This window comes from Falco punctatus (genome assembly GCF_963210335.1).
Source record: "Falco punctatus genome assembly, contig: scaffold_29, whole genome shotgun sequence".
Taxonomy (NCBI): Eukaryota; Metazoa; Chordata; class Aves; order Falconiformes; family Falconidae; genus Falco; species Falco punctatus.
In genome coordinates, this window is record NW_027660164.1 from 1,050,591 (window position 1) to 1,078,198 (window position 27,608).

The window sequence follows — 27,608 nt, forward strand, 5'->3', positions numbered from 1 at the left end:
CGGGCTGATGAGTTAGCAAGGCTAGCTCCTGTACAGAAGGACCAGATTTCAGAAGACTGGGAATGCCTGTTAGAATAGTTGCATGTAAAACACAAACACACGGGAGCTAAAGATCTGTACCATGAAGCCCTTGCCCGAGGCTGGCCCGTCACCAGAGAAATGCGTAAAACCTGTATATCAGCCTGCGAACAATGTCAAAGATGACTTGAAAGGCACCCTTTAGAGGATGACCCTTTGCATTTGAGGGAGGGAAAAGGCTTGTGGGGTGCCTGGCAGGTGGATTATATTGGCCCCTTTAAGAGACGGGGAGGAAAATATTTTGTGCTGGTGGGAGTGGAAATAACATCAGGACTAGTCCAAGTAGAAGCCTTTAACAGGGCTACGGGGGAGAACACTGTGAAAGCGCTGCGTGAATGGTTTGGAACTTTTCCAAAACCACAATAAATACAATCTGATAATGGTTCCCACTTTACTGCCAGAATTGTACAAGATTGGGCACGAAGCGAAAGGATTAAATGGGTGTTTCATACCCCGTATTATCCACAAGCTAATGGAATTGTAGAAAGGACCTTAAAATGACTTTTGAAACCTCATGAAGGAAATTGGGATGTCCGCTTGTGGGAAGTTGTTAAAGGTGTAAATGATAGATGGGGGGTAAACGGATGCCCCAAAATAACCGCTTTTTGCCCAACGGCTCCTTCCTTGATTGCCCCATTAAAGGAACCAAATGACTCAAAAAACCCAGCTCACTTCCCAGGACAACCCGTTCTGGTGGCACTACCTACTGTGGGAAACGTACCACTGGTACTGAAAACCCCACTGAATGCATGTGCTTGGGTAGCCTCTGATGCCCTGGGAAAGGAACATAAGATCAATACCCACTGGATAATCCCATCGTTTTAAATCCTTTTGCCTCAGGGAGGCAAGCTCTGTTGTTTTATTTTTACAGGAGAACTCCGAGGGACACTGAGAACATGAACTATAAATAGATTAAAATTCATAGCCCTAAATTTTAAAATGACTAATAGTAAAATTGGACTGCTACTACTTTTTTGTATTTTCCCACTTACGTATAACCAAAAGGGTGCTGAATGGCCTTGGTCTAAAGCTATTGTCGGGTATACTGGTTTTACCAGGCAGTATCCCAAGAATCACTTTCCAAATTTGGCCACTGTAGTACTGCATGATGATAAGGCCTATTCCCCACTTGGATGGGAGTGGGATAAGAAAGACTGGATCAGAACTTTAACTGGAATAATTGGAGAAAAGATTATGGTAGGATGGAGAAAAGTGGAAGGACTTCTCTATGAAAAGGCCTCTTTAGTTACCGTCTCTGGGAATCTTGGATCCAAATTTAACAACCAGAATTCACCCCGGTATTTCAGCAAAACTTTGTCATACTGCTGAGTGCGAATGTGATAAACAAGAATCCCTTATTATGTGCTATCGCCAAAAGCACGCTGGCAATTCTACCACCATGGATCCAAGTACCAGCAACGCTGAGATCTCTAAATCTTGTAAAAATGACAAGACTGACTGTTGGTATAACTTCACCTTGACGAGACCTTTCTATGTGGTGTGTAATTGGCAAAGCAATTTGGCAAACCGATCAGATCTATTGAGTCTGACCTTCAAATTCAAAATAAATGCAGTAACTAAAACACCAGTGATGCTTGTTGCAATAGTCACACACAATGGCATGGCCATGACCCTCACGCTGAATGACAAAAATAAAGTTTTACCCCCTTTTATGGTGGCTCAGGGTGACAACATCTTCATATGATGCAGATTAATTACTGAATCCTTTATTGTGCCAACAAACAACTATGGAATTGAACCCCATGTTCTATTTTGTCATGTAAAAACCAAAGCCAAGATTGTTGGCTGAATTTGACTGCAATGCAGTACCCCTATAAGATTATGCGTGGCATAAACAACACGGAATACTGGGGGGAACTCAGAATAGATGTCATTACACCTACCACTCAACCAATGGCTGTACCCAATCCAAAAATTTTTGAAAATGGACCATACATGATCAGAAATACAGGTCAGCAACAAATGTTGTTTAATCCAGAGCGGTCTCTTAAACGAGTTGAGTTGTTGATGCAAGTTAATGTTTCAGATATTCAGCCAGCCTGCTCTCCTTTCCTAAAACCCTCTTAGGAGGGATGGATAACCTGGCTGCGGAGACGGACACCTTCTGGGAAACGGACTCGGAGAGACCTCACTGGTGTTTTGGGAACAGGATTGGGGTTTCTGAATGGCATTGACTCAGAGATATTCATGAACAAATTGGCAACTACAGCTAATGATCTGGCAGGATTGCAACAGCCTTTGCAATCTTCCCTATTGGCTCTGGGAACTGACCAGTGGCAGTTAGCAGATGTGTTACCAAAATGGGAAAAGGTGAATGTGGAAGATCACAAATTGATTGTAGATGCACTTGTTATAATCCAAAATAACCTTTCTTTGGCTCTTAGTTGTATCCAGGCCCAATTAAGGATACAATCAGTGGCTGCCTCGATTATTAGAGAAGGTGAAGGAGGCACTTTTCCCACTGAAATTCGGAAAGTAGTCTGGGACAGTGCCACCGACTTTGAGAGGAAACTCCAATCCTGGTGGAAGTTGGTAAACTTTACTTATAACCCCACCATAAACATTGCCACCACTATTGTATTGACGATATCCCATGCGTCAGTAAATGTAATCTACCCCATTATTGCCTTAGGATTGAACCAGAATGGAGCCATACTCTATCCTTTCGAGCATAGAGTATGGGCCCAAAAGGTGGGGGAGAAATGGCAAACTGTAGATTTGGAATCTTCTATCGTGCAGGAACAACAAGGATTTGTCTGTGAAGGCACCACAATCAGAGCTCAGGACATTTGTTTAGACACTACACAGAATATCTGTCATTTTGAGACTCGTCCTGACGATAACCCTGAAACAGTGCTTGTATATATTGGCAAAGGTTGTGCATGTTTGAGAACTGCTTGTAATTCTGTATCTGTAGATACGGTGATTGCAGATGCTAAGAATCATTCCAATTTTTGCGTTTGCATTTTATGAACATCACTGGATGTGACTTCTCCTATTTAGCCCCAGTCACATCTCACCAGCTCTTGAAATCTAATTATACACTGATTCACGAATTGCCGCCTGTATCCATGGGAATGAATCTCACCTTGGTAAAACAACTGTTACAGCATCAACACTTGATCAAGATTCTGGAAAAGGTTAGAGAAAACGAACGTAAAACCTTGATAGCTGTCCATCACAATGTGGAAGAAATATACCGTGTCTTGAGAAGAGTGAGAAAAGATGCAGAACATGGATGGTGGGACACACTTTTCTGATGGTCACCGACTGCTACTGGCATCTTGAACAAGTTGTGTCACCCTATTGTTGTCCTTTTGATATTGGTCTTGATCGGTCTTGTTTTGTCAATGATATTGTATGTCTTAAATTGGAGAATGGTAAAGCAATTGACATATCTGACATCTGTAATCAATGCACATAACTTGTTGAATATCCCCTCCAATGTGGACATCCCTAAATCTACTGACACCCTTTCAGGGTGTTGGTGTGTAGGTGAATTGGGAGCAATGGAGTAATTTGGCCCTTGGAGAAACTGTGAGGGGAATGGTCTGTATGGTTTAGTCCTGGTTTCTCGCAATTCATGTACTTTTGAATTAGCAATAAATGAAATTGAATTTTGACATCATGACACATCTTTGGCCATGACCCATGAGCATTGCTGGTATAATTTCTTCTTTTGTCCTGTTGAGTCAGGCAAGTGGATGAGCAGCTGGGGGCTGGCTGGGGGCTGGCCAAGGTTAACCCACCACAGGACCACATCAGGACTGCTGAGCCCACAGTGGGGCTCCCCAGCACAAGAGAGACCCTGCCAGATTGGAGCAATTCCTGCACAGTCCAGAATGATGGCTGGAACCTGGAGGACATTATAGACAAGGAAAGGCTGAGAGAGATTTGGGAGTCTTTGAGAAGCTGTTTAGAGTTCAAGACTGATGTGCTAGAACCGGGCCAGCTGGTGGGATCTCATTCAATGCCTGCCTCAATATTTGTCAAAATGAAGTCCTGAGCACCTGATCTGGCTGAAGGTGTCTGACCACCACCTTGGCTGAGTGATCAACTGTGGCAAGAACTATGGGACTTGTGTGTAGCAAGGGACAGTAGGAAATTGATTCTCTTTTTCTTGAAAATGGTGATGAAGTTGGGTATTACTGAAGCAGAGAGGAGGAAAGAGGTGATCATGCAGCAAATGACCCTCATAGAGGCTGAGTTCTATAACCAGACATGGAAATGAGCGTTGCTTGGGACTTCTTGGGGGAAAATTTCCCTGGGACGGCTTCCTTAGGTTCCAAAGAACATGGCACAGAGGAGGAACCTCAGTCTTGCTCCCCTGGTGCCTTGCTTCCTTTGTCATTGACCCCCAGATCTGCACCAGGACCACCCTGCTGTGTGCCCCCACCCTGCACTCCCATACAGCTGAGCTCTCACTGGTGTTTCCCTCTCCCAGGACCTTCCCAGCCCAGCCCCCCCACAGCTCTGCCCCCCTCCCCTGCCCTCTCCTCAGCCCAGGCAGACACAGCAGCCCACGCTGGGCTGGCCCCATGCAATTGCCCACCCAAAGGGGGCTGCACAGCTCTGGGCACTCACCCCATGTCCGCAGACTCTCACAAGGTCACAGGAGATGCTTGTGGGCAGAGAGGGGTCTCATCCTGCCAGTCAGTCCCAGGGCAGGTGCCAGCCATGGCACGAGGGGACAGAGGACATTGCCTCCCTCTGTCTGCTGCTCCTCTCTCACAGGGACCCTAATTGCCCACTCCCGGCAGCCCCTCGGGGCCAGTCCCTGTCCCCAGCACCAGGCTGCTGGCCTGGGGGCTCCCCAGGAACCTCCTGCTGCACCAGGGGCACAGCAGCCTGCCCCAGCTGGGGCATACACAGAGACATCTGCTCTTGCCCAGGGATGTGGTCTCAGGCATGGCCCTGAGCAGGCGGTGCTGCTGTGCAGGGCAGCGGTGCCTGAAAGCCCAGGGAGATGGTCCCAGGCACATCCCTCTTGGTCACCCACCATTCCCATGGGCACTGGGCACCCACACGCGAAGGCTCAACACAGGCCCATGCCCTAACGCGCTGCCCCATGCCCTCCTGCCCTGAGCCATGGGGAACCCAAGCCCAGCAGCATGGTCTTCTGGGGGCAATTCCTTCAGCCTGTTCCTGAGCTCAGCTTTGGAAGAACCCAACCTCCAGACATAGGCACTGAGAAAAAACCCTTTTATTTTTCTTAGGCTGCAAAGGCAAAACCAACCATTCAAGTACATGCAGTGGATCTTCCCAAGCCTGGTTCCACAGGGCCAACATAGCATAAGGAGAAGATTGGTTCTTTAGAAGAAAACCACTTAAAGGAAGCGTGATAGCTATACGCCACACGTCGTGCAGAGATCAAGTGTTTGACTTCTTTCACAAGTGCCAAGGCTGCAGGCGTTAAAGGCCTTGGGGCTAAAAGATCTGTGTTTTTCTTTTTAAAAGTTGCAACAGAGGTGGCATTTGTTCATTAGTAAGGCCTAAATAAGGCCATAACCAATTCAGCATTTCTGCAAGCTTTTGGACATCATTCAAGGTCTTTACGTCCAGTTTCAATTTTATAGCTTGTGGAGACACAGTTGTATTCAGCACATTCATGCCCAGATGTTTCCAGGCTCTTGTCTCTGAACTTTTTCAGGAGCTACAATCAACCCAAACTCAGCTAAACTATGTCTGGACTCTATCTCAACTGTCTCCAGCAGCTCTTTTGATGGTGCTGCTAGCAAAATGCCATCCATGCCACGATAACCGTAAACGTCCTGGTATTTGTCTGTCACTGAGCTCAGGGCTTGAGCTACAAACCACTGGCAAATGCTTGGCGAGTTTCTCGTGCCTTGAGGCAGCACGGTCCAGTGGTACCTTTTTGTGGGCTCAGAGTTATTTCTAGTTGGTGCTGTAAAGGCAAACTTGGCCTTGTCTTCTGGATCTAAAGGAATGGTGAACATACAGCCTTACAGATCAATAACTACAATGTCCCACTCCATTGGTATCACGGTGGCAGACGGCAATCCCGGCTGCAAGGCCCCCACAGGGGCCATCACTGCATTCACTTTACGCAGGTCATGCAACAATCGCCATTTACCTGAAATCATTTTCATCACAAATACACGGGTGTTCCACGGGCTATGTGACTCTTCAGTGTGGCCCGTGTTTAATTTTTCCTTAAGTAATTCATGCCGGGCACACAGCTTTTCCTGGGGCAGGGGCCACTGACCTACCCATACTGGTCTGTCGGTCAACCAAGTAGACCAAGGGGAGGCTGTTTCACTGCCTGCAGTACAGTGGCCCCAGTTAAAAATCCGTGGTGATCCCAACTCCCCGCTGTCCTAGACAATCTCGGCCCCACAAAGTGAGTGCTGTGGTGGCAACGTATGGCCGGACGGAGGCAGTCTGTCCTTCTTGTGTTTTGATCTGTAAAGGTTTTACAGACAAGTAGCTTGTAGTCACGCCCCCCCGACCTACAACTCCCACTGCGTTATTTACCAAAGACCAATGAGGTGGCCAGTCCTTGCTCGATATGACAGTTATGTCTGCTCCGGTATCCAGAAGACTGCTCAACTTCACTTGTGCAGGAGTGCCTCCCGACAACGCCAGAGTGTAGGTCAGGTTGTGTCATTGTGGAGATGGTTCTTGTGTCCAAGAATTTTGAGGTATTCCTGTGGAGGCGAATCCTTCATCGACCCGCCATCTGGGCTCTGTTCAGGGAACACAGCTCTCAAAAGGCACAAGTTGAGCAAGGCATGTATTTTTTGGAATGTTACCAGGAGGCACAGGTGTAGAAACTAAGGCACATATTTGATCTGTAAAGTCTATATCGCAAACACCAACATGGACTTGGTTATTTTGGACTTGATCTTACACTAGAGTGGACCACTGAGCCTGTTGCTGAGGGCTGGCATACTGTCCAGTGCCCATCAACACATGAGGCCTTTACCAACCCGGGGATCATCTTGTGGAAGGTTCGTATTCTGCAGCCCTTGCTGTTCCACCGCTGCCCGCCATGTGCCATGGAAGACCGCTAGTGGCACAGGTTGGAAAATGATCTGCGCCATCTGAGAAACATCGAAAGGAGTCCAAGTGTCCATGGTAAGCAAATGTAACAATTGCATTGAAGCCAGCGAATTCACCCTGTACTGAGAAAAAGATTTTTGCAAGTCCTGCACTATTTTCCAAGCAGATGCTGTATGAACCTTGGGATTACCAGCAGCCACGTCTCCTGTTATAACAGGATATGCATGCAGCGCAACAGTGGAAGGAGTAGTAACATCAAGGAGCAGTCTACCTGTATGTTCTACTAAATTCCAGTTTCCCTCTTTCTGTACCCCATCTTTTACAGCCTGCCAAAATTGCCGAGGGCCGCGCGGCATTACCATTACACTGGATACTGGATTTCTACCACCACCACATTCTTCACTGCCTCTGACTGATAACCTTGTTGTAGCTGGACATGACTCCCCATTTTTGGCATTTCCACCCTGCGTAGGCAGGGGAGGAGCAGAGGGGGCAGGCGGGAGGGGAGAAGAGGCTGGGGGAGGAGGGAGTGTGGGCTGCCATAAATGCCGGTGGGACTCAGGGGGGCAGGGATCAGTCCGCCAAGGTTTCTGCTCGTCGTCTTCATCCTCGGAATCACTACCGAACATAGGCCGATGCCGTTCGGCAGATTTGGGGGCTTTGGGACATTGAGGAGTGGTGACTGGTAAGGGGCATGGACTCTCCCCCTCCCCCACCACCTCACCCTCTTGTCTGTTGACTGAAGGGTGATCCAGGAGAGGTCTGGGTGATACACCCCCACTGACGTCTTGCTGACTTTTCAAGCCCCCCACAGCATCTCTAAGCAGTCCCCATGTAGCCAAAAGCCCCGACGCCTCTTTGTCCCCTTTCACCACAGCTTCTAACAGTGTCAATCCTAAATTCTCCCAGGTCGATGCACTAAAAACAGTCACAGTGGACGCTTCTACTCCTTGTCTCCTGGCTCACAATAACATACATCTTAACCACAGCCCATCTAAAGTAGTTCCACGCTGCTGTAACACTAACTTCCACACTGACAGCACAATGGTATCTTCCTTAAATTAGTCCCCATGCTGTCCCTGGTGGCTCACGTGATCTTCCATGTTTATTTGTTCCCACCTGTTCAACCTCAGCTTTTAAAAACGTTTTTGGGGAAAAAAAATCCTGCAACAAAAATAGAAAATTCTAACATGTTTTATGGCAACAGTTTTAAATTAAACTGTTCCAGCATTAAAAATCCATTAGAAGTGGGACAAAACCTCCCAGAATAAAGACAACTATCTAGGGATTCAATTACTGAAACTTCTTGCAATCAACTTGCTTCAGTGGAATAACCTTTTTTCAAACTTACAAGAAAAAAAAATTCTTGAAATGAATCAGACAAGTCAACACCAAAGTTTCTCTACATCACAAAGCAATAAGGCAATTTAATATGGTATTAACACATGAAACAGAAGTTAACTATGCTTTTCAAAGATCACTTAGAACTGAGAACAATGGGCTGATGATATGTTCTTAGGCTTCCGTTCTAAAATTGTCATGTTCCATAGTTTCAGATGAGTCAGCTGAGTAGGAAAGTTGGTTGTCTTGTACTATACTTGTGCTTCCAGACCTCATCCCATCCATAATTAAAAATAGAGATTATTTGCCAAAATTTGTCAAATCTGAAAACAGTTTTGAGTTTAGTCTTATTTGACTTATTAGCAAAGCATCTAGGTCCTTCTTTCCTTCCTAATTAAGATGACATGGATAGAAATATTCAGTGTTTACTTATGTTGATTCAGAACAAATTAAAATGTAGTAGTATGAGACTGTCTTAGCTGTGTTACAAGACGTCTGGAGCTCAAAGATTGGTACTGCTATACATTCAATAAGAAAACAATATCCATCCTTCTGTACTAGCTGATTATTTCTTTAGCTAGAAAAAAAATGTAAGAAAAATCACATTTCTTCCAAAATGTTAATTCTCTAGGGAATGTTTTTCAACTGTTCTTTGTTATCTTCCTAACAAAACCGAAAATAATTACAGCAACACTTCTTAGGACTCACAAATCTAACATGCATATAATCACGGTAAGAACAGTTATTTTCCAGCTTTATAGTATATATGTACATTCCTCTTAGGCATTTAGAGGTAGACATTTTCAGCCCAGGAAGGGTGACTGTACGTAGCGTATCTGGCCTTCTGCAAATTACAGGCTTGATAATGTAAACTGGTCACTACCTCAACTAACTGGTAGCTGAACAAAAGAACACATCAATTTATGTTTTCCAGGTGATGAAAAATCCTCCACTTAACCTGGTAAGACCTTCCAGGGATTAAGTGCTGCCTTTACTAACAGTGGTATGTCATTGGATGGTAGTCAGGGTCAGCACACTGCATGGAAATGCAGCTGTCCTTGCCCTGACATACAGTAGACAAGCTAACAATAACATTTTTGTTCAGCTCTGCAGAATCAGTTTGCAAAATGTGTAATTTACATTCAGTTCAGTTGGTAGGGGGTTTTACTATATATATGGGTAAGAAAGGGAAACATAGAAAACTAGGAGGTTATCACAAAAGGTTGGAATGGAGATTAAGCACTGGCAGGAGAAGAGGATTATGAATCTCTGGCAAAGGCCCACCTTCTCGTGTGTAAAATAGGCACATCTCTGGTGTCCCGCAGCAGGGAAGGAGGAAGAAAGCTAGCTGCAGAGAAAGGCACAGCTGTGAGAGAGGCAGACACCAGGGAGTAACTGCCATGATACATGGCAAATAGGGGCGTGCGGGCTAACAGCAATTTGAGTTCACATGGGTGAAAAAGAAGGAAAGCACTGAGTTCATATGTCAATGACACAAATTAGTAATAAGCTATTTATTCTTGCAGCTCCCATCACCTTTGGCTAATAACAATCTTTGACAGTAAAGTAACGATTAAAGCCCTCAGGACCAAATTTAACCCACTGACCAAGAAGTGGCAAATGAATCCACTCTTGTGCCTGAAGTCAAGAATGGTCAGTGGTACGAAAGGGACCGATGTTTCTGTGTGTTAGTTCTAGGGAATCATGCCCTGCATTTCAGTTATGGACTATGTATTGCTGGCTCTGCCCTGATTTACGGATGATACACTAAAAACCTCACCTGTCCCACCATCAGGTAGTCATGGTCTTCTGGCACTCTTGCTGCACAGGGAGAGAGAAACCCAAATTCATTTCACTGAAGTAATGCAAAAGACAACCTCAGGAATGCCGAGAAGAATTTTTTTGTGACATTTTTCTGGATTTTTCAGATTTGCTTTACTTAAGTTTTGGCTGTTTACACTAAGCAACATAATTCTTAATAAATTATTACCAAAGGGAAAAAAAAATGCAAAGCCTCTTGGGAAGACGACAGCATGAGCTTACTAGAATCGTAGGCCATTAATTCCTCGGGTAAAGCAACATCCTTCTGTGGTGCTGGATTTTAGCTTTGATGACAACATTGACAAAATTTCTGCTTCTGGTTTAATTTGAAGTGTGAAACTCTGTTAGCAACCCCACCCAAACATCATTTTCCTCACTTCAGCTATGCAGAAGAGCAGAGGGATATTACTTTCAGTTTAAAAATAGGAACAGTTTCCCATCAGTTTATTCAATTTTGCCCCCTTTCTGGAACTTACTGCGCTTTTGCTTGCCTTGGTGGTTAGGGGCTGTGCTGTAAACCAAAGCAGTAAGGACAACTTTAGTTAAAGAAGAGGTTTGGTTTTGTACCTTCTTGCTAAGAAATCTTACGACAACTCCAAGATAATGTATTTGAGGTCACGAAACACACAGGTGCTCAGTCTTCTCACGACGGTCTTGCTTTGAGGGCAGCCAAGACAGAGGAATGTCATTTTCTTCCGCCACTGCTGGTGACCTGTGGGCAAGATGCAAGCAGAGAGAGAGATCACCGCACTCTCCCTTCCCCGGCTCCCTGCTCTTCTTCGCCTGTTGGTTCACAGCAGATTCCTGTTCTGCAGCGGTAAGGATGGTTCTGCTGGTTCCTGCAGTCTGCCTGCAGTCACAGCTGACAGCACAAGGCTGAGGAGAGGGCAGATCTGCACCAGTGCAGCTCAGGCACCGCCTCAGAGCTGTGCCAGCGCACAGTGCAAGCACTCGCAGTGACAAAGGTGCCTCTTAAGAGTTCTAGTGTTCGTGAATATAGCTAATCTTGTTCTTTTTCTTTTTTTCCTCTCTCTTTTCTTCACACACACGCACCCCCCCACACCCTCCCCTAGCCAAGTAACATTGTGGTACCCAAAACATCCTGTGGCAATTAGTTCCCCGGTTTCCCTGTGATTAAGTACCTGATTTGATTTCTCCTATTTGAAATCCTCCATTAGCCGTGCTTGCCTCCTTTACACTAACTACAACTTTACTACCTATCTTTTTATACAATAACCGCCCCTCTGAAGATTCCTTCTTCAGCATTTCCTTCCGCTGAAGCTAGTTCTTATGCTCGCTGCTGATTTTCTCTGCCCCATTTTAACCCCACCTGATGTGCTCTGGTGTGGGGATCAGAACTGCACTGGTCTGGGGGGTTTTAGGGCAAATGTGACACAATTCCCGATTTATTCTGTGTTCCTCTGCACTCCTTATAAATTTGCTTTTCCTTTTGTGAACTGCCAGTGGTTTTAAAGCCGACACTTTGCAACACCTGCTCTGCTGGCAGCATTCCTCCCGGCGGGGTACGCACTAGCCCGGTGCACCCCCGGCACATGGAGCAGCTCCCCAGCCCCCCGCTGACTGCGCCCCCCTCTGTCTCCTCCATCCCAGCCACCTGAACCCCCCTCTCGTCTCCTCCGTCCCCTCTGCCCACACCGCCCACGCCCCCCTCCGTCCCCTCCGTCCCCGCCACCCGTGCCCGCCTCTGTCCCCGCCGCCCGCGCCCCCTCTGTCCACTCTGTCCCCTCCGTCCCCGTTACCCGCACCCCGCTCTGTCCCCTCTGTCCCCGCCACTCACACCCCCCTCTGTCCCCGCTGCCTGCACCCCCCTCTTTCCCCTCTCTCCCCTCCGTCCCCTCCATCCCCACCGCCCTCACCCCGCGGCAGCAGCGGCTGCTCAGCAGAACCCGCCCCTGCCCCGCCCTTCCCAAGATCACCCCTCCCTGGGATTCGATGTTGTGTCACGTGGCCATGCGGCCCCGCCCCTTTTCCCGCACGCGGTCCCGGGGTGCCGGGCAGCCATGGCAGGGCGCGGGGCCACGGAACACGTGCTCCACGCTCTGCCCTGACTGCAGCCGCTTTCCACGGCCCGGCGCCCACCCGCGCCGTGGTTCAAGGACCTCCAGGCTGCCCCCGGGACGGCTCCGGGCTGGCGGCGGGGCCGCCCCGAGCGGCAACTTTCGGCCCCGGGCCTCAGCTGCCTGGTCGCTCACGGAAGCTACGGGAGATGCTGGTGGCCACGGAGCTGAGGGGTTGGCAGGGTGAGGGGACCAGCGGGCGGTGCAGGAGCAGGCTGGAAACTAGGACCATGCGTGGCAATCAGTTAGCTGAGGGGAATGTGCTCGAGCTTGTCTGGACAACAATTAACATGATGAGGCATGTTTACAGAGCACAGGGGAGTGGGAGACGGATGGCGCCAAGGATGGCGCCAAGGAGAGGTAACACCTTGCGGTTAATTGATGGTAGTTAACCACCAATCGGGGATTGCCTGGTATGCAAGGCTTAGCTTCAAGAACCAATCTGTTTAAAACGCGCAGCTTCTGAAAGTGTATAGAAACTCATGCTTCTGTGCAATAAATTGACATTTGCTTGCATCAAGCTGTGTCCCGTCTCTTCATTCACCGCAATTCTCCAAGTGATTTCCCTAAAACTTCTGAAATTCAGAACAGTGACTCTTTCCTTGAACAAACTAAAGCTCAGTTATTATTCTTTCCTTCTGCCTGCTCCTCCTTTGGCAGCCGCACCTTCACAAAGACAGCTGTCTATCCCTGTTTAGAAATCCTACACAGTGAAATCATTACATCTTTTGTGCATCTCTTCTGAGACCTCTGCTGAGAACATTTCGGACAATAATCACTAGTTTCCATAACGTCATTTTTGTCAAGGAAGGGTTCTGAGGAGCTGGGCATTTCTTGTAGACACACTTAAATGTTTAAGAGACAGGCAACTTCTGCCACGTGCTCCTTGCCTTGTGCCCCTTATGCAAAGATTACTGTGGTGGCCAAAGTGTGGAGCCTGCCTTGCCAGCTGCTAACTATTAAGTCTTCTCCCAGGAGCAGGTGTCCTGAGAATCACAGAATGGTTTGTGTTGGAAGGGACCTTAAAGACCAGCAAGTTCCCACCCCCCTGCCGTGGGCAGGGACACCTTCTATTAGACCAGGTTGCTCCAAGCCTCATCCAGAATACTTGCTTCATTAAGGTGGGAGGTGGTCCCCGCTTTGTGTTTCTGTTGTTACAGAGCATAGGCTGAAACTCATCATGATGAATTGTAGTTGTCTCTATCTCAGCTAAGGCCCCAGCCCTCTTCCGTAGTCAAGGGAAGGAAAGGGGCATCTTGGGTGCGATTCACGTTGCTTGGTTTAGAGTTTGTCTTGGGGTGAGATTACTGGTGTCCTGGAAGTGCCTGTTTTGAAGTACTGCCTGTAGGGGAGCTGAGGGAGACCAGCGTAGATTTAGACATGAATATGTAGATCTCTCTCACTGGATGAAGGTCATTGCTTTAAGTTTAAAGAATAACTTGGCTATGTTCCTCAGGTTGAATCTTCTGGGGTGGGAGGTGGGTGTGAGAACGCAGTGAAAACATACCAAACTTTGCAAGGTGTAATCAAAACTAAAATACAGAAACTTAGGGAATCTGAGGCGTTTGAAAACTCCAGGGAATTAATTGGCGTTTCTGAGAGTGTAAGTGACATTTCACTGGAGTATGATAAATCTTTTAATTTTCACTGTCACTCTAGAACTGTCTCAGTGGTTTTACTTCTGTGCCTGTGTATCTCTTAATCTCTCCACTATCCTTTCTTCTGTATATTATACAGAATGCTGAAATCGTGTTTCTTCAGATGTCCACATGAAAAAGTCTGGTTTCCTTCATCATGAGAGCATAGCAGCAAGATTAGTTTGTTTGGAAAGGGATAGTTAACCTTAAGATACGTATTTAATAAGTGAGAGAACTAAAGAATGTATTTTCAATCTTATTCTTGACTCTTTTCATTTCACTTTTGAAGTCCCATTAAATGAAATCAAAGTAGAACTTTCTGAAAAGATTTCTTTTTATGTGTATTCAAACTTGTTTGTTAACTTCCGTGACAAAAAGATTTCCCTGGTTTTTCATTATGATTCTTATTGAAAAGTCAGTAAAATAAAATATGCTCATCTAAGTCTTTTTTTCCCCACTAGCCTTAGACCATAACTAGTTTAAGGATTTAGTTCTGTTTACTTTCAGCTATCTGCAAAACCTTTGACAGTAGTAGAATCGCATCAAAGAAATGCGTTGAAGCTTTATTATCTGAGAGTGTCTAATAATGAAAAATCAGTCACAGAGACCATGTGAGACATATTAGTTATTGGTGCCACCTGGCAGTGCAAGTCCAATCACGCCTTTTGCATACATCTGTGCCTGTAGGGTTCATTTACATATGAAAACCTTCCTGGTGAGTGGTAGTTTAGGAGTAGTCATGATATTCTTCGGAATGATACACTCTCGGTTAAGATAATTCATTTTCTTTGTAAGTCTTAAAATTCATATGGTCACAAGTGTGTATGTGTGTATGAACACCTAGGCTCAGCTATGTGAATACGCTTTCTGTGGTGTATTGTGACAAGAAACTCAAGCAGCCAAATCAAAGAGGTGATATTAAGACACAAAAGACTGTGATTATGAAGTTTCTGCAGGTATGTGTGTGTTTTACCAGTTTTACAATATATATTTTTAATATATCTATACATACCTTAAATATTTTTAAGATTAAGAAATTGGTCTTAAAATCACTTGGGAGGTAACAATAAATTTCTGGAATTTCATTTACTGTGTGATTATTGAAATGTTTAATCAAAGTAAGCAATAGAACTCTGCACACCAGACACAAGTTCTGGCGGTCTGATAGCTGTGTTTGAATTCTTGCAGCCACACCACAGAGCTGTTCAGCAGCAGCCCACACAGATCCTCTGGCTGGCTGTGCTGGTCCTACTGCTTCAGCGTGCACCCACGACAGCTTTGTCCAGGTGAGCGTAGCCTACTGAAAGGAGGTGAAAGCGAAGGAGACTGTATGAATGAACTGCAGGTTTATACACGTGTGAAATTAAGGACATAAATTTGAAAACTGATCTGCTTGATAAAGTGAAAGTGATGTGGTTTACAAATACCTATTTCAAAGAGCCACTGAATGTTAAACGGGTAGTTTTGTAATTCAGGTTAGGTTTCAGGGTAGCAGCATAGTGGGTGTCCTCATCAGTGGAGTGTTTTTTTGCTTGACTTCACCAGAATCACCTTTAGTTAATGAGCCTGCATTTGTATTTGAAGAATGTTCTTGCCTGGACAAAAAGAGATTCTTTAATATTATGAAAATACTGAGAAGCAGCTCCACTTCTTTGTCCCGGACAGCTTCCTGCAGTCCTGAGTTTCATTTGATGAACGAGAAAAACTAAGGTGACTTTTTGGAATGGGACCCACCTCAGAGATCTCTTATTAAAGATAAATCCAGTACTTCCTGTAAATGCGTTATGTAATTCTAGTGGAAACTGCACCTTATTTGGAGGGCCTGGCTTATCAGGTATCAGAAGATCTGAAGTAAGAATGCAAGAGCTTCCTTTTCTATTACAGCATAACGCATATACTTTTTTCCCCCTCACAGAGGACAAGCGAAGCAAGTTATGCTTATGTGTGTTGAAAAAGGGTTGACCTACCCAAGCTTGATCATCCAGTTTCCTGTCTTGCAAATATCAACCTTTGTCTTTTATTCATGACATTTTTAAAAAATAAGCTTATCCAAGATGGGCAGGTTATGGCCAGGATAACACGTTAGTGTAAGGCTATAAATAGCCAACAGCCAGTCATGCCGTCGATATTGTAGTATTTATTTTTCGCACAGTGCATCTCTGTCCTCTCACTTTCATTGTGAGCTGCTTTTTTCATCCAGGACGTGAGGATCATTCTGAGTGATGGAAAATCACAATTAAATAGCTTATCTCGGAAGGCCGAGATCCATGGGATAGTAAATTATTCCAAAGGAGTTGTCAAAGGTGGTGTTGCGGCTAATTGAAGGATAATATACAGTGTCCAAAGGGTCTAGTAAAACTCAGTTGTTTGGAGAAGCAAGTCCATGGGCAGTGTGTGGAGTCAGAAGAGCTTTAGGCCGCTTGCTAGTGGTTGCTTTGTTTCCTGGAAACCCCCAGCAAAAAGCTGCCGAGCATCTGGGCAGAGACTGCGGGAAGGCGATCCTCTGCGTGAGAAGGCCAAAGGTGAGCGGTGCCCTGTATCAGTTCCACCAGGTCAGTAACCAGCTGTCTCTGAGCAGGGTAACACAGCTATCGTACCGCGTGGATCAACGGGACTTCTAGAGATTTCTGAGTCTTAGCGTAGCATAGGTCATTTCTCCTGGAACGTGGTGACAGGCTGTGCAGGTGGTACAGAAGACAGCAGTTTGCCTGCGGTTCTTGCTGAGCTGTGGGGAATAATCAGTTTGCCTTTTGTGTGTTCTGGGGCATATACTTCCCCAAACTTCTGCTGGGGGATGTGGCAAGCTGCAGTATTGAGCATCCTGCCCTGCTGGTGTATCCATCATCCATCAGTAACCACTTGCACAAATCCTCAAAAGCGGTAAAATTCATCAGCCCTGTCTGACTAAGCATTTTTATTGTTCTTCACAAAAAATAGAACTGTTGCATAGTATATTTCCTATCGTTCCACTCAATACCTTCCACCAGTTGCAGGAATTCAGTGCAATGCTGTTGAAGCATGGTTTACGGGGCATTTTAGGCTGTTTGGTCACGCTGTGTGCTGCTAGGTAGGAGTGGCAAAGCCTATACGAAACTGCTGGACCAGTCCCGAAGACAGTGAACCGCATCGGCGCGCTAGTAGTCAGCAAGCTGGTTACCAGCCCCGTTTATGTTGGATCCAGACGGTGCTTTGTGGTCTCAGAGGAAAAGCGGGCACTCTTGGACAAGGAAGCTTAAACCTTGTGCTGTTCCTTACTGGGTCTTGCAGAGCGCATCACTTTTAAGTTTAGGAGAGATTAAGACAGGTGGAGTTTCTGGGTCTTGGAGGCCAGCTGCTGGGCTTGTACAGTACGCACCTGAGCTGCTGAAAGTGTTAGGTGACCCTGACTGGAACACGGGCAGACCAGGCCGGTAACTAACTGGTTGGTTGGCTGCAGTTTGCTCTCCAGGAAAAGCTACAGAGAATTACTGCGTGGAATGGCAAGGGGACATAGGTGGTTATACCCAGACATGGTGGCTGATGATGGTGTATCTCACCAGGTTTCTGAAATCGGGGTTTCAGAGGTTTGTATTACACTCTTATCACAGTTGGTTACAAAACAGGGAGCGCAGGTACAACTTCTTACCCATTTTTCATTTGGGTTCTCTTAAGTGGGGTTTGGATTAGTGTGATGAATCAGTATCCTTGGGTAGGAATGAGTCTTTTGAGAGACCTCCTGCTATCTTCTGCAACAGCAGTGCTGGCAGCTCACAACCATTAGCTCAATACTTCCCTGCTGCTTTATCATAGATGTGACCTGAGGCTACATATTGGATTTCAGCAATATTTTTTTTTTCCTGCCCCCACCTCGTCTTGTTTTGTTTTTTTTTTTTTTTTTTTTTAAAAGCAGCCCTGCTGTTTGATTATTGCTATTACCATGGTTATTAAGCTGTCAGTATTTCCTTGTGGAACTGAAGCAAGAGGTAACGGGAAACGGAATTTACGTGCAAGAAAAAAGAAGAACAACTTTCTGACCTTAAAAGCAGTCCTTCTTATTTGTAATAAGGAATGATAATCAGCCATGTTATTTCAAAAAGAAATCAAGTCTGAACTAATTCCGATTGCCCAAGCACTCAAGCCAGATTTGTGTAGTCCTAGCAGTCCCTGAAAAGGTGCGGTTGTGCTTTAATTCCTGCACACGCTATGCTAATCTTATAAGTGAAATGCCCATCTTCTCTTTCACCACTTTTGCTAAGTTAGACCATTTTTCCTCTTGAGCTCGAATGACCAGCAAACTATTAGTCTTTCAAGCCCTGACTTCTCAATATTTATCAGTTTTCCTTGTTTCGTTGCTGCCTCCCCCCCCCCCCCCCCCCCCCCCCCCCCCCCCCATCCTCGTCTGTCATATCTTCTCCAGGTGAACTAAAAGGATTTAAATTGTACCTTTGCGTGGCCACTTTCTCCTGTTGGAAATACATACGAGATCCTGTAGTGCATCCAAGAGGACAATATGTGCTATAACAGCTTCAAGCTGAGGTCCCCTAAGAAGAGGCAGAAAAAGATTCAGTATGGGTGGGTTGGTTGGTTGGGTTTTGGCAGGGATGATCTTACTCCTGGACGGTTTGGTAACCCAGATCTACTTAAAATCCTGACTACTTACGACAGTAAACAAGCAATGCAACAGAAATTAAACACCTTGTTAACATTTAAAAAAAACAGAACTGAAAAAAAAATATCAAATGAGAGGAATAATGTTTGAACCTATCTCATAAAAACATAAAGGTGGCTTAGCCTTTAATGAAAAGATTTTGCTTAACTTAACCTAAATTTCTCAAATTCCACGTTTTATTTTCCCCTCCGTTTCCCCCCACCCTCCACAGTGTGTGGCTATCTACAAACTGGCACATCTACACGAATCCACACTAGGACTTGACTTCACACACCCAGGAGACGGGATCTCATCTCTTTGTGGTATCTCCATCAGAGAGAGACCAAGTCCTTCACTGGCGTTTGATCTGATACGGCTTTCCTAGTAGGTGATCCTGTAGCTTCCCGTTCTCTAATTTACTCGTCTCTGGAAGTAGCTTTTCATTAACCATGACCTCAGCTAGAAGGTCTAAGGATAGTCAGGCACTAAGGACTAATCCTTCGTACTGGATCTCTTCCAAAAGAAGGCTGTATTTTAAATAGACCTGAGTTTCTGTTCAACATGTATGACTTGTATTTGTCAGAAGAAATGACCCTTCTAGTGTCCTTTGACTGAGTCACCTCCAGAAGAAGTAGCAGTACAGACACTGGCTGTTAAAATGTCATCTATCATTTCACTTGGGTAGGACTTGCTGCTTTTGAAAAAACTCTTTCATTGTCTTTGTTCTGTTTTAAACAGAACAATATACTTGATATATATTCGATATATATGAATTCTACTAAAAAAATCATCACTGGATTGCTGATTGTGTCCTGTCATCCTGTGATGTCATTACAGTGAAAAATGTTAGTAGTGTTCAGACCTGATCTGTGATGGCAAAGGCAGTCGCTGTAGGTTCTACAAGAAGTGTTTCTGACCTGAAATTCTGTCGGGTTTTTATGCAGATTGATGCAGACTTTGAGTTGTGCCTTTGTGGGACACTGTCGTGACAGGAGAGTCCAGACATGAGGCTGTGACAGGCAGGGCAGTTTTACAGTATTTGCTTTCACCGGTATTTGAACTCCCACTCATCCTGGGACCGGGGCATCCCCGGGGGGCACCCCTTGTGTAGATGTGCCTATGGACAATCATTTGAGGAGGAAAATGGTATTACTGGTTAAGAAGCGGTGAGTTCCTCAAGTTGTGTTGTCCATATGCACATTTACAGCATATGGACCCTTTTCTTTTGCTTAAAAATGTTGTGGTTTATACACAACAGGAATGCTTGAGTTTCAGAAGGAACTGAAGGCAGGTGGATTTTCTCTCTCATTTTCTAGTACATACGTGGCACGTGAAGAGGGTGGTTCTAATGTACCCCCACAGGTCCTACTAAGACCAGAAGTCTCTGATTTGAATGCTTGGGTATATTTAACACCTGCGGTCCAAAGGGTGTGCAGACAATGCATCTGCAGGCATACACCAGCTCCTGGTAAGTAACCTTCTCTCCAGGATAGACAATGAATAGAAGAAAGCAAGTGCACCAAGAGCAAGGTGGTAGCTTCTTTTTTTTTTTTTCTTCTGGTTAAGCTTGCTATTTTAACTGAGAATAACAGACAATCTTTCAAGCTTTTGGATAAATGGATAAACAGAATCAATACACATCCTGTCATGGTAATTTTTTGATACAAAAGTTCACTGTATTTTGTTTTTTTCCAGAATCCTCCAATGCAGTCATCTTATGAAGCTGAACTGATGCCATCTGACTGGCTATGTAATATATCTGAAGAAAACAAGAAGGCAGAAGGCAGTCTTGAAGCCATGTTTCAGGTTGCCGAGGAGGTGCATTCATCATGCAAAGCTGAAAAGGTGGAAGTGGCACCTGTAGAGAGCCAGTATTCAATCCTGGAGCTTAATGAAAATCAGGCACTGCCTGTTAATAGTTACACACCTTCAACTGAGGAAAGCCAGCCAGAACGTCTCACTCCTGTAACTTCAGACACATCATTTCTGGCGGAAGCAGATGGAGCACTGAATTTGTCTCCATTACAGCCTTCTGACGTTCTTTGTGCTGCCGATACCACTCTGTCTATAGAAACTGCTGCTGCTGCTAAAATACTACAAGAACTTCTGACCGCACAGGAAGCAGATGAAAAACAGAGCAAAGAACCAGATCACCGCCTAGCTGAGTTCTCCCTCATGTTTTTTCAGGAAGAATTGTTCAGTCCAGAGCAGGTAAGGGGTAAAGGGAGATAAATCAACATCTTTCTTGAGCTAACTATATTTGATAGTAATGCTAGGGTCTGGACCGATAGCTTTTCAATATTCTTGCCTGCTTAAGAACTGAAGGCTTCTTTAATTAAGCTGTTAATGGACAGTGAAGGTTTTGCTTGGTAAAGCAAGATATAAAAAAGAAGACGGAATGAAAAAGTATCCCATGGTAATGAGCATGACATGTGTCAGCCTGTTGGCCAAGTTAGGGTGCTCATTTGCATGGGAAACATGCGTAGTGCAGGTGTATTCGTGGTGATGAAGGGGATGCTTTTTTTAGGTTGTAACATACCGTCTTTAATCTCCAACAAAGAAGAGTATTTTGAGAATTGCCACTGGAGGCAGATTTTTGCTTAAATTTAGAGAAACGGTTAGATTGTTTCTGATAAATAGGTATTAAGCTCTGTTTTCTGTGGAAAGTATAGTTTATTGACATTTGAATGGTATAAAGCATCCTCATTGGTTTATACTTTGTGGTGTACAACAAGTCGTAATTGTACTTCAGTCTACCTGTACCTGGTCTTCCCTGTATGTAAAACTGTAAGTCTCATGAGGAGTGAGGGGCATTCTAGATGTTACTCTGTTAAGGCAGCAAATGCATGCTCTGCGCTTTTTTTGGTTTGTTTTGAAAACAAAGTAAACTCAGGAGATTGACTGCATCTGTTTCTGCTGCATGAGACCTACCTTGCATGTAGGCACTCAAAATCTCATTTTTGTGTATGCATTGAAGCTACTGTTTTATTGTTCTGTCGGTAGCTTGACGCCTTCGCTGAAGTTTCTAGATCGGAAATCATCAGCTGGTGCAAACCTCCCATTGTTGCTTTCAGCGTTATAAAGATTAGTCATCTTCCTCTTGGGTATCTTTCTAGAAAGGGATGTGTATTCTGATCAAGCCTCTGCATAGCTCAAGCCTAGACTAGACTGTTCTGCTCCGTACTGTGTAGGGAAGAGCACATCCCTGTGCTAGTGCATAGAGTTGGCAGTACTCCTTAATTGGTGCCCACTCATTATATTAAGCGTTGACCGCACTTTAAATGTTGTCAGTTTCGAGAATTTTTGAACTGCATTTTTAGAATGACAGGTTGTCCCTTGTTGAAGGCCTTTGGAGTCCGTGACCCGAACTTCCTTGTCAAGAACTGGGGGAATTAAGTGCATGAACCACGTAGTTGTTTGGGAGGGAGGTTCTGTATATTTGTGAGAATCCTGATGTTGGTCCTGGACCGTAACTGGTTAAATAACTGGCCTCACTTTTTGAGCAATTGAAGAGCAATTCGGGGACTGTTCAGCGTTTTGTTTGACAGATTCCCTCTTCCTGTTAGAACTACTCTTTAACTAGTCTCCTCCTCCCAAACTCAGGAGAGGGAAGGTTAACTTAACACCCTGCTTGTCCAGAGCCTGCGGTCATGGCAGGTGCAGAACTCTCAGAGGAGGCTTCTGTGCCTGTACTCCTCACTTCAGGCTCCAGCACAGTTTTCTTCCTCATCCCTGAATCCAGAAGCACTCAGGCTTTCAGTGCCTGTTGGTACCATGTGTTTTAGAGCAAGCTTATGACAGAATAGTGGGCGCGCACAGAAGACCGTTCTGTTCCTCTCTATAGGAGCAGAGGGGGAGCAAATTCCTCCACTGTCTGTACAAGAGCATCAAAACAGCTCTGCTGGGTCAGATCAAAGGTTTGTCTTGCCCAGTGTCAAGTCTCAAAACAACAGCGGTAATCTGATGTGTAGGGAAGAGCAAGAACAAGGCCCGCGAACAGAACAGGGCATTCCTGCTTATACTTTCCAGCTACTTTCAGCCCGAGGCCTTGCGATGATACTGTGTACTTCATCTTAGGTTTCTGCTCTGTGGGCTGAAGTCAGCCCTTGAAACTGTCGGGTTTAGCATACAGGACCTTTTGACCAAGCTGGTACTTTGCTCACGAGCTATTCCTGCACGAAGAGCTTCCTTTTGTGCGTGGCTGTTAGTAGTTTCATGTGATGCTTCCCCATTTCCGTCTCAGAAGGGACATTCAGCTGTCATCCCTGGCTGCTTACTGCATGTCACTTGTGACTTTCCGCATCGCTTATCACAGCCGCCTCAGTAGTCCTCTTTCCTGACTGTACAGCCCTGATGTAGTTTCCTCTGCATGGCAGCTGCTCTGCACCTCTGGTTAGCGTTGGAATTGTTCTCAACTTTTTCTAGTACATCCTCTTCTGAAATGAAGAGAACATTTTTACAGTGACACAAAGATGTTTGCTGTTTTGTTTTCTGTTTCGTTCAGGTATTTCCCAGCATTTAATTACTCTTGTGACCAGCACTGAGCCTTGAACTGTCTTCCTCATAGAAGTAACAGTTTAGTAGAAACCTGCTTTATTCTGCTTTCCCGATTTCCTAAAAGACAGCAAATTAAAGAGCAGTTCTTTACATGAAAAGAGTTTGTACGTTCAACAGTTCAGATCCAGTGTTGCCCTCTCAGCCTCAATGAATTTCTGTCCTAGACTTTACAGGCTTTGGCCTTTCATGGGCATATTTTATTCCACTCCTACTCCTAAGAAATGTTTTATTGGCTTCTTAAAGTGGAAATAGAACATGTCTGTAACGATTGATCAAGAGGAATTTGCCTCTGATTTTGTTCAGTCTCCTTGGCAGCATACCTATGTGAAGGCTGAAACACTTGCTTTCTTTGGGGAAGGTTAATCCAGCAAACCCCATTCATGCGAGTTGCTAGTTTTAGTACCTCAGCTTCCCATCATGGTTCCAGCTGGGTATAGGTATAGTCCAGTCAGTGTCTCCTAAGTCGTGTAAGTAGTGAGATGCAGCAGTTTTGGCGTTCTTCAGTAACTGAAATGAAAAGGCAAAACTTTCACATCTGTCAGCTTTGGTAGCTTTGTTTGAGTCTCTGCCAAACAACATTTTGGACTCTGAAGTTGCAGAAGTATTAGACCTGAGTGGAGGGTCTGTCCACAGGTGCGGTGAATCCATGATCAGAAACATGTTCGCTTAAAAGACCAAACAATAAAAAGAAGGGATAGCTTGGGAACCAGACTTGTGTGGGCTAGGCTGATGCTGTTTGGATGAAAATATTATTACCTATTATATTAGATTACTGAAGAGTCGGTGTGTAAGATTCTATAAACACAGTGATAAAAAGGAATCTGAAAGGGGTGCTGTGCAGTATGACTGCTCTTCAGTTTCCACACACGCAGCTGTAAGGGTTAAAATTGGACACAGCATTGGAAGTACAGGTTCAGCAGTGAGGGGGAATGAAATTTCCTCAGTTTGCTGGCCACGCTCATCCCAGTGTAGCCCAAGGTGCCTTACTGGGCACTGCAGCACCCCAGGTCCTTTGCAGAACTGCTAGTTAGAGTGTCTAGACTTCTTTCACCACGTAGGCTAGTAACAGTTTCTTAATAATGGTTATCCCAATATGCATGTTATTTGTTTTTTCTTTATCAAACACTGCAATTTGGTTTCTACATCCGCCGCCTGGTATTGCTCTTCATTATTCTCTTCTTTTTAAATAATGAAACTTGCAGAATTGTTTCTAGAGCAGTTGTTCGGTGGAATATCCAGTTTAGAATGCTTACTTGAGAAATCTTCCCTTCTCTCACTACTTCATTAAGGCTGCTCACTAATTTTCCTGGAAATTTACTATTATGTAAATGTCACCAGGAATAGAGAGGTCATCATCACTTGTGAGACTTGGATTCTAGCTGGTGTAGGTAGTGACCTACAGCCAGCCTGCCTCTGTTGTTTTTGTGCCTGGGAAGGAGTTGTGGTTCAGACATCAGACAAAAGGCACTGCTAGCCACGTGTTTTTCACATGGCCTTGTTAATAGTACTGAAGCAATACATCCAGACAGCACATTTCAAAGAGGAAAAAAAGAGTCAAGTGGGTATCCAGCAAGTGCAGGAGGTGTGTTGGAGGGAACTAGTTCTCCCTGGAGTACTCCATTACTGTATTTGCACAGGCCTTTTCAAATGTTATTATACAACTTTGTCAAGGAATGTATGTGTGTTTCTATTGATATGTATACACATAGCCTGTTATATATTCAACATTGAGTAATGACAGACTCAAGGTGGCAAGCGTGATTTTTGGAAAGACTATCTTATTACCAAGTGTGACCTCTGGCCTTCTGTAAACTCACACATAATGGTTTTCAAAAGCTTTTTTCCCCTTAACAGAAGGAAACATTGCAGACTCTGAGCAGTCATTCATCTTTAGGTTATTGATGGATAAGATATTTGCAGAGGAGACGAATATTCTAGAACAGGTGATATTGAGAAAATTTTTCTGTCTAAAGCTAAATTCCAGGTGCTTAACTTTGGGCCTGTACTGCCTCAGCGAAATAGAAACAGAACTAGGTTGTTTGGCCTTTTTTTTTTTTTTTTTTTTTTTTTTAAGCTACAGATTTTTGCCACATGATCATGGAAATGTACCAGTCTGCCCAATGGTTGCCTGCAAAATACGTGCAGGGCAGCAGCAGAGGGCTCTAAAAAGCAAGCAACACATTATAACTTAATGTCTTAATGACTGGATGGGGTGGGGTGAGATTCCCAACCAGAAATGTGTGGTTCACGTGTGGTTCTGCATCACACAGCTCTGCCAAGTTGTTTGAGCTAGATCTGTCGTCATTATTACAGGTGCTGGTAACAATGAGCGCACCTGTATTTCTTCTAGCTTATTTCTTCTAGCTAGTTTAATAACTGAGGGCAAAGTTCAGACTGTGGAGACATGTACCCTAACTTTGTGTATTCTAGACTTCTGATCTCGTATTTTGCTTAATACGGTATTTTGTAAGAGTTTGTTTCAATTTAGCAACCTTAATTCTGAGTTAAAAACACTTACTATGTCAACTGTCTAGGCAGTGTTCAACACCTGTTAGATGCCCTTTTGGAGTGGAGAAGAATAGCTTTTATTTTGTTTTATTGGTTTGATATTAGTTTTATTATAAGATAACATTGAGTGATCTTTGGTTTTATTTCTTTTGTTGTTGTGTTGTGTTTTTTTTAAGGAGAATACTAGTGTTAAAAGTGAATCCAGGACATCGGAGACAGAAGAGAGACAATTCACTTCAGGAGCTGAGCCTGTGAACGAAACTGTAGGACAGACAGATTCATCTGTAAAATCTTTCTCCAGGAAAAGATGCGGTTCAGATACAGGCAACTCTCTCGGTAAGAAAGATTCTACGTTTTCTCAGAGATTACGGCGACAGCTACTCTGAAACTAACTATTACAGAAAGGGGAGAGTAGAAGAATTTAGTTGTTGTCTGCCGTGTAAGTACCTCATTGTTCCTTCAGTTAAAATATTAAACTTGTACAACCTCTTTGTGTACTTACCAACACACTTCTATAGATACACTTATGCTAATTACTCTGATGTGGGAAAGGGTATAAATTATGTAAGGAAATAAAACTTGAAGTTCTGGGAGTTGTGTCAGAAACCTGGATGTCACAATATTGAGATTAAGTCCATAGATGTATTTGCTGGAGAGCGACAGTGCTGTGAAGGAAACACTGAGTAAGGAGGTAACTATGGAAGTTCCAGGAGCAAAAACCACCAAACTGATGAAGTTAGTGTAGAAGTCTGAACTCTTTGTCTCAGATCACTGAATACATTGTACCAGTCTGATACGTGTCCTGAAACACATGAGAAAAACAAGCAGCAGAGTACCTGAGGCTAAAAACTTCACAAATCTAGTAACTGAAGGAAAAACCTAAACGTGCACAGATTAGAGAGATATAAGAGGACACAAAAAGTACTTGGGATCCATTCTAGAGAATTTGGTTCAGCTTGCAAGTCTCTAAGAAGCTGTTTCCCTCACAGGTGTTCATCAAAAAGCTGATGGTAGAGTTTGAAGAGCTGTTGCTCACTTCAAAGGGTAGTTTCTAGATTCCAGATCATGGTGCTAGTTAATAGTTCAGCTCATAATGCCCATCAGTTTCAAACATTTAAGTAAGGAATAAAGTATTTCTGTCAGGAAGCTGAGAAAAAAGGTCGGATGCCACCTTGAAAGAAGACAAGCTTTTGTTTAAAACACAGAATCGAGAGTTCTTGTTCAATTACTGCCTGGTATCACAGATAATTAGCAAACTTCTCAGCTTTCATATCTGAAGCAAAACTTTCGCTTAACATGCCAGTTGTAAAGTGATGTACAGGAACATGTTGGAAAGCATTCCCATGAGAATGTTCCACAGGGATGAAACACGTTGATGCTAACGCTCATTAGCAACAATTGGCATAGTCTGCTCTCTGGGAAATGTGACGGTCATCCAGGCCTGCATCTCCACGGTTGTACCTTTGAGGCTTGGTGTGCGTGTTAAGGGTAGAGATAGACAGCACACCTGAGCCAAACGTCATCAGGCTCAAGCTAGCCCAAAATCAGTTGGGTGCGTGATACAAGCCTCCAAGCCGGCGTAGCCTGTCGGCTGCATGTCAGCTGTAAGCCTGAAGCAGGCAGGCTCAAGTGCAAGCTGACTTCTGCTGCTCTGACTGCACCTTTGTCTGTCAGCACCTCCTGTCCTCTGTGAGACTTTGGAAACAACTTCTTTCTTAATCTTTCTGTGCTAAAATGCATCACGATGATTTCCAGGTGTTTCTTGGCAACTTACCCTCTGAGTGTGATGGAGTCCTGTCTGTTTTCCTGTTTTCCTTTGGGCACTCCTTTGCAAGTTTTCTGAGTCTGCACCTTGATACATATACCCTGCTGTGGAAAAGGCTTTTGCTCCATCTGTTTCAGTAGGCTGTTGACAGG

At 44.6% G+C, this 27,608-nt stretch overlaps 1 protein-coding gene and 1 long non-coding RNA gene across 3 annotated transcripts in view; one reads left to right on the forward strand and one right to left on the reverse strand.

Moving 5' to 3' along the window:
• LOC308057725 (olfactory receptor 14C36-like) overlaps window positions 1-27,608 on the reverse strand; it is a 123,716-nt gene that overhangs the window by 33,244 nt on the left and 62,864 nt on the right. The gene's annotated exons all lie outside the window — the stretch shown is intronic.
• On the forward strand, window positions 14,107-26,227 carry LOC308057717. Of its 2 annotated transcripts, none has more exons than XR_013925411.1 (3): window positions 14,107-15,344; window positions 20,322-20,837; window positions 25,868-26,227. It is a non-coding gene; the product is annotated as an uncharacterized lncRNA (long non-coding RNA). The 2 variants fall into 2 exon arrangements; XR_013925412.1 differs by having other exon boundaries at window positions 14,107-15,285.